The sequence below is a fragment of the Bidens hawaiensis genome, unplaced genomic scaffold (assembly GCF_021521415.1).
Source record: "Bidens hawaiensis isolate Kalapana, Puna unplaced genomic scaffold, B.hawaiensis_p1.1 tig00000097_1, whole genome shotgun sequence".
NCBI lineage: Eukaryota > Viridiplantae > Streptophyta > Magnoliopsida > Asterales > Asteraceae > Bidens > Bidens hawaiensis.
This window is the reverse complement of record NW_027491017.1, coordinates 1,742,824-1,751,054: the sequence shown is the minus strand read 5'-3', so window position 1 is coordinate 1,751,054 and position 8,231 is coordinate 1,742,824. Positions and strand designations below refer to the sequence as shown.

General features: G+C 33.2%; 1 long non-coding RNA gene across 1 annotated transcript; it reads left to right on the top strand.

Moving 5' to 3' along the window:
* The first annotated feature begins 921 nt into the window (after nt 1-921).
* Nucleotides 922-1,423, top strand: LOC143561940 (uncharacterized). The gene is made up of 3 exons (XR_013140400.1): nt 922-991; nt 1,094-1,202; nt 1,306-1,423. It is a non-coding gene; the product is annotated as an uncharacterized LOC143561940 (long non-coding RNA).
* Nucleotides 1,424-8,231: the final 6,808 nt, after the last annotated feature.

The following is an 8,231-nucleotide window of genomic DNA, read 5'->3' as shown; positions in this document are numbered from 1 at the left end:
CACTACTAGAAAATTGAGCAATTGCGACCAAAATTTGCTACCGAAAAAAACGGTAGCAAACTTAGCGACCGATTTAACCAATTTGCCACCGAAAATACAAATCAATTGATACGGTAGCTAAGCGGTCGGAGTTTTTGAAACCGTTGGCTACGGAGTTTTTGCAACCGTTGGCTACGCGGTAGGAGTTTTTGCAGGCGGTCGGAGTTTTTACAACCGTCGTTCGGTTGGAGTTTTTGCAACGCGGTCGGAATTTTTCGCAACTTGTGAGCTTTTTAATTTGCGACGTCATAATGCTAGTAATAGGTAATCAATCGTCCAATTGTGCATTAGGTTTGTCATGGACTTCGTTTAAACGGAATCGATTTCCAAAATTGTACATCAACTTAATCGATTTCATCTTAAATTGGACTTTGTTCTTCACAGTTTTTGTTGAGCCCTAAATCATCCACATATTAGGTTTTAACTACTGTTCAGATTCGTCATAGCGCACAACCTAAATGATCCACATACATATTACGGATATCATATCCACAGATTCATTCAGGTTGATTCAATCGTCACGGCATTCAGGTTCGTCGTTCTTCCAATTCATTCTTCGTTTACTTTCAATTTGTGCCGATTAATTGTTCCCTGCCGCTGATTCTATTCTTCGTTTACTTTCAATTCATTCCACCCTTTTCTTCATTTTCTGCACCAATTTAGGTTTATGAGATATGTAATGTGCACCAATTTAGGTTTAGAGGCCTGTAATGTTAGTTTATCTTTTCAATTTGTGCTAATTAATTGTTCGATGCTGCTGATTCAGTTAGGTTTTGATCTCAGCGTAATTGGAGTCTAGGTTTTATCTAAATTTGATCTCAACTTAATTTGTTGAGATTAGTGTGTAAAGGTTATTGCATCTGCTAATTCATCAATTTGTGCAGGTTTTCAATTAAAACAAATGAAAGAGGATTTATGCATGTTTAAATCGTTAATCGTCTGTTATCTCAAGGTTAAAATTTAATGGTTTTTGTTTTGTTTTATTGAATTATGATGATAATCTTTATAATATGCATTTGTGAAGATATGATCAATTATATGTTATGTGTTGTAGGTTTGGTTTGTGCAGGTTTGAGCGCCAGGGGTAAAATCGTCATGGTTTTAAGTTCAACTATGGATTCCAGGCTAACACATCCTCTGTTCTATTTCTTCAACAGCTAAAGGTTTAATTTATGATTCCTGATTTTATCAATTTGTTATAAATTTATATCATTATGTCAATGCTAATATTCTAATTTTTACATATAAACTTGTATTTTATTGCAGCAATTGATGAACTTTTGGATAATGTTGTTGTTGAGGTAAGTAATTAACTCATTTAAGTGTTTTATAAGTAGCTTTTGTGTGATAAACACTTTAAATCTTATACTCAATTCTAGAATATTAGTGGCTGCATTTCCATTATCTTGTGTTTTGATATATGGGTGAAACATTGCATTGCGTTGCCTTTTCTTTCTTTTTTTTTTGAAACGGCCATTTGGATTGTTGAACACCCGATCATCTCCATACCCTTAGGAGGAAACCATTGCATTGATAATTATCACTTTTGTGAAGGTTGATAGAGTTTACAGCAAAAGAGAAAACTCTCTTGCGTATAATGATAGTTATAACCAATGTTTTGAAAACCGGACCTGACTGGTCGATCAAGGTGGTTGAACCGGTAACTGGCTTGGACAACAGTCCGGTTCAGTACATTTGAACCGTTTCTGATTGAACCAGGCTATTTTTTATTGAACCGGGTTGAATCTTGGATTAGTAGACCATTTTGAAGTCTTGTCTGAATGTAATAACACAAGAAAGTAAACTATCTGATCTGAGGAGCCATATGTTTTTCTTTTCGTTGGGTTTAAACTTAAATGCCTTTGTTTTTTTTAACTATATATATTGTATCTGTGTGATTTTTTTAATTCCTTTCTTCTTTTTTTAAAACAATTTATATTTCTAGTTTTCTGAATAATAATTTTTTTTGTAATTATATATGTGTGTGTCTATATATATATTATTTATGACATCATTATGTTCTAACATCCGGTCTAACCTTTGACTTGGTTCGACCTGTGACCCGGTAAGAAGTTCGGGTCGATGTCCAGTCCGGTATTAAAAACATTGGTCATAACCATTGATCTCAATCTGTTAAAGTGCCTAATAAAATGGCCGCAACTGTGGTACAATTTTTGTTTCATTCGATCTGTATCGATTTTAGGTTTGTTGTAGATATGCTGCACTGAAACTCTAGATTATTCATGATGTGAGGTTAATCGAGTATTTTTTGTGTTCAATGTTTGGAAATTTTAACTGTTCGAAATTTCGGTTTAATTGTTTGGAAATTTTAATTGTTTTATGTTATAGTTTTGTCATTTCTAGTCACTATTAGTTTTTTGCAGGCTCCTAAACTATCATCTGGCTCATACAAATTAGTCTTGATGCAACGTCATGTTCTTGTTGATCACAAGGCCAGGGCGACTTAGAATACTCACTCTACTGGATTCATGGGTTAGTTCAGTTACGATTTTTGCGTTTATTGTTATTGTTTCTTCGTGTAAGTGTAACTTTTTTTTATTGGTGGGGATTTCACATAAACAAAAACTGAGCTTTTAGCTAAAGAGAGAGAGTTTTTATATTGTGCTTTAGCTCTCTGCTAGAAGTTTAGTTTTCGGTTATAAAGATTTTGGTCATTTAGACAAAAATATATATACATGAGAGTTTGTTTAATGCGTTTACCTGTACTTTGAGTTGATGTGGGCTAAATTTGACAATTTTTAACAATAAACTAGCACATGTTTATTTAGTCTCTTGCATTTTATTTATGTGCTTTTCCTTTTGCTAAAGGTCAAGGTAGAAACACAAAGTGGCTTCATTCCCGTTGATGATTGCATGTGAGTTTTTTGATACAAAGGAAAAATGACGATTGCACATTAGTGCATAGGGGATTTTAGGTGATCATTTTATATACTTTTAATAAGTCATGTAAACATTCAATGCCAGTTTATTATTACCTTTTTGTTTAACATTCTTCTCATATTAGCTGCTATTGTTTGTCAATTAGTGTACCATTTGGAGTTAGCTGTTTTCGTTTGAGCACCAGCACACTGTATCACTGATCCAACCATCAGCAATTCAACATGAGGTAATAATTATTATGCAGATATATAAATATTTGGTGATGCAACTTTTTTGTGGTCATAGTTTTTTATGTTTTAGTATAATGATAGATTTAAGTTTTATTATACATGGTAAAATATAACTTAAGAAAAAGAAATGATGCTTTCAAAATTATAATATGAACTTTCTTAGACATAATACACGCCCTGCTTGCGGTGCGCGCATATAAAGTATATATGTGTGAACCCTCGGGTGGGCAAAAGTAAAATTGCACTAATTTTGACGTTATTTTACCAATCTCGTGAAAATAACGTTAAAGGTGGCGGAAGGTTAATCAGGCATCATGTGGTGGCGTTGATAGCCGAAAGACAAGGGCACATGCACCAATCAGCCGGTGTCCCTGATGATTGAGTGCTATGTGCCTTATGTCCAAGGCTTGATGCAAAACTACTATCGAGCCGGGGGTCTCACCGGAAGCAACCTCTCTATCCCTATGGGATAGAGGTAAGGCTGTTTACATCTTACCCTCCTCAGACTTTACCATAGCATTGCTATTGGTGGGATATACTGAGTACGATGATTTGATTTGATTTAGACATAATACTTATCTCAATTATAAACGATGACACTAATTTAAATTATCTCAGTTTTCATGTCTTAATACATAATTTTAATGAGATGTTTTCATAAATCATAACATACAATCCAATTTTTTAAGTTTAACATTCTTTAATGAAAAATTGGAACACAATTTTGAGGAAATTTGCCTTTTACATATAAGTCAAAGGGCAGTGCAGAAAAGCAAGATTTACTAGTTGTACAAATCAGGTTCAATACTTGCAAACGGTTCCAGGATCCGAGAGATCGCCTATCTGAACCGTTTATAAGCATTATGGTTGGTCAGCGGATCCATTTTTTTCCATTAACTGGGTATGGGTTGGTTTTAGCGGGTAAGACCCGTTTTATCACCCCTAATGATTTGAATGAGTACTTTGAATATAATACAAAGCCTGAGTTGACTCTTGATTTCTTTGACCTCTATACATTGATTGTTTTGTAGATTGAAAATAAATTGGTTGTTTTGTAGTTTGAAAAGTAAACATGGTTATCAAGGAACTCGTCAAGGAAAAGAAAGAATAGAAACAACGGTAATATGGAATTTTTGAGGAGTTGCGACTGAAAAGGACAAAAGATAAGGCGGAGAAAGATGTTATGCACAATAGGGTGACAAAGATTGGATAGTAACTATAGCTAAAAGATAGAATATAAACACTTAAATTTGAATGTTTGGATGTTTGGTGTATTATTTGACATTTTAATTTGTAATTTTAAGTTGAATGTTTTTATATAATTTTGAAACTTGAATAAATGTTTAAAAATAAAAATATGAGCATTATTAGCAGTTGAAACGAAAAAATATATATATTAAAAAAACATTTTGGCCACAAATTTGCGACCGCTGTTACGGTAGCAAGATTTGCGACTGCATTTAAGGTTGCAATATTTGCGACCTCTTTTGTGGTAGCAATATTTGCGACCGCATTTTCGGTAGCAGCTTTTGCGACTGCTCTCATGGTAGCAAAATATATCTAATTTGCGACCGCTCTCATGATAGCAAAATATGTTTAATTTGCGACCGTTTTTAAGGTAGCAAAATCCGGTCGCAAAAGTGTAAAATCAGTCGCAATAGGCTATTTGCGACGTGTGTTTTTCCGACTACAGTTTTGGTCGCAAAAAGGTCGCAAAAGATCCATTGCTACTGTTTTGCGACCAAAATTGCCGTCGTAAAAGCTATTTTCCAGTAGTGTGAATCAATTTTTAAATATAGGTGTCCATTTAATTAATTAGGTGGTCCATATTAATTTTTCAAATTCTTACAACTAAGTTACTAAAATGAATCACATAATTTTCATATTCTCTTTATATAACCTGCTCGGGTTTTTTATGATAAGGTTTGTTTCCCTTTTAATTACAAAAACATGCCAAGCTATGGATGACCATCAAAGTTTTGTAACTTTACAAGTTGGTTTCTCAAACTTTGTTTTCTTTATTATTTTTTGTCAATGAAGTTTCAAAAACTTAACTGTTGACCCCTCAACTTTGGTACCATTAACTTTAGTCACAAAACTTTTAACCTCATAACTTCCTATAAAGGTTTTATATTTTTACAATTTATACTTTTGAGACAAAACTTTTAGATTTCAACTTTAGCAACTAAAAAGTTACAGGTAATGAACCGAACAGGTAACGGCCGAGTTTTCGCCCGTCCCTGAGCAACACGAGGTAGCTTTTAAACCTCTAATGCATTTAACAATTTAACGCGTTCCGTCGCAGCGGTAGAAATACTTGTTTAAATAAAAACCATTGTTTTATGTTCGAGACTTCCTTAATCCTTCGTGGAGTCGTGGACTGATTGCATATGGGATACACTAGTTTTTTTGTTAAGGTCAAATTTTATTTAAAAAAACAAAAAAGAACCCTAAGTAAGAAGCAATGAGCCAATAAGATACACCGAAGAAATAAAAATGAATTGCAAACCACAAGGATACACTAGTGGCATCTACTTTCGTGTTCTTGTAGATATAGTTGGGGCCGGTGATTTTTATTTCTTGTAAAGTTATTCTTAAATTATTCTTGTAATATTACAATTTTTAGAGAAGGTTTTGTTCTAGCTGGACATGAGATATTTTTTTCCTCTTGTGAATATCCTTGTCTTCTTTTAAGTCCTGTATAGTTATATTAGAATTGAGAGAAATCTTAAGGTGACATGGCATAGGGGTAGCTTTTTTCTTCAAATAGTTTGGGAGTAAGATATGAGTAGATGAGTACGTATAATCGTTCAAAGTTTACGTGCACGCTCTGAAATATATTTATTGTATACGAATGGTAAGTTGTAACCCTGTCGAAATCTCTTGTTGAAGTTGGCCATTAAAAAAAAGTAGAAAATAAAACATACGTTTTAGTTAACTTTTGTTTAATTCAACTTGTGGAGGCAATATTTATCCAACTAGTAATAATTATTATTTATAATTAATTTGCTAATTATGTGATGTGAAAAGGGTAAATCTTGACTCCGTCGACAATGCCGACCAAGTCCGTCCAAAACACACCACCATCTACGGCCCTTGCCGGCAGGCGCTCCATTCTCTTGTTAACGTCATGTCATTAAAGTCTTCATCCATTGTTTAGAATAATATAAAATATAAATGGAATCATGGTGACATTATTATTCTGATTTGATTTATTGCTATATTACTTCAAATCAAACTAAGGTATGGGTTTCATAATAAACTTAATTAATTAAATAATAAACGACACAAAAGTTCGTTGGAGAGAGGACTTTTAAATGAGACAAAAACAAGAAACCGAAAGTGAAATTTTTATTTTTTTCATTATTATTTTTTTATTGTCTTTTTTTTATTTTGTCGAGTACATGTTATACATGGATTAAACCTCTAGCTTTCTATTTCATGCTCTAATCACCATATTATTCCATCAAAGTGGGATTGATATCAGTAACGAATCTAGAAAATTTTTTTACAGGGGTCGGAGATTTTTTGGGTCGGTACACAATTATATATTTTTTTTGCCCGGTTCGGCTGTTCGGGTCGGGTCAAATCGGTATTAATTTATTTTTTTGTTCAGTTTGGCCATTCCGATCGGGTCGAATCTGGATGGGTCATATAAAAATTAATAGTGGGAATTAATCTCAAAATGTCAAAATGTGATTTTGGCAGAGAAGTGATTTTGGCAGAAATTTAATAGTGGGAATTAATCTCAAAATGTCATGTGTCTAGAATTATTTTCTTTTATTAGTATAGGTAGATGTAGATATCATAAGAATTTTTTACCTTGCTCTCTGCAAAACCACAAGATGTAGGAAAAATATTTATAAATGGTGGAATGAGAAACTGTTATACAAATAATTGAATTGATAAAATAATAGTCATGCTAAAAAAACGAACGCAAAATCAGTTATAAATATAAATAATTAATTGTGGTCAAAATCGGGTTAAAAATCATTTGAAAGGAAATAGTTGGTTATGATTATAGAAAACATTAATTAGTGAAGTTTTGATTCTAGAAAATATTAATTAGTGAATTATGTGGCAGTTCTATATATGGAAATCAATGACTTGGAAGCTTATGTGGACATGCTACTCGAATGTCATGTGGATATCTTGTATTGCTTTAATAGTATAATTAGATTATAATAAACTTGGAACTTTTAAGAGCATTCTTAGCAGCATCTCCATCTCTACAATTACGCTAAAAACATTAGATTTTATCTCTCTTTTTAATTAAATACTATTTTTTTATATTTTTTATTATTGCATTTTCTCCATACTCAATTCACAACCACTTTAAAAAAACATTAAAATATTATAGCATGTGTTTTTTCTAAATTTACTCATCAACAAAAGTTTTTTTTATATCATTCACTACTCTATATAGTATAGAGAACATATTCACAATAATATAGAGGACCTGTTATAAATTGGATGTGGCTCAATGTAGAGCACTCACTTTACTAGTGAGAGGCAGTGGGTTCAAACCTTACTATCATCAATCTATATGAGAGATATGAGGGATGACCCTGGCTTGCCAGGGTTCGAGTCTCTGGTCTCACCCGGTTTTACCGGCTTCTCGTTGTCGTGCCATTTGGCGGGTGTGGGAGTCGGGTTTTATCTAGTGAATCCCTCAATAGGTGGACAGCTAGGGGCTCTGTCTGTCCGGACTAGTGGCCGGCTCGGGCTACCTTTAGCCAATGGGAACCGCATATGGAGTACCCGACGTTACTTAGTTGATCGTTAAAAAAAATATAGAGGAGCTGTTAGGATTTAGGAATGCGCTCTTACTCGTGTATCAAAAACATTAGATGACTAGCTTAAATATGTTATTGTATTTCCGGATTTCAAAATTAAATAGTCTACCGTCCAAAGAACTTATAATATATCATATTTACACAAATTTTATTCTGAAAACATTGTACATTAGAATATATATTTATTTTATACTAAAAGAAAGTCTTGTGATAATAACATATGGGTATTATATAAGGGTGGGGGTGCTAGGGGATGTCAAAGGAT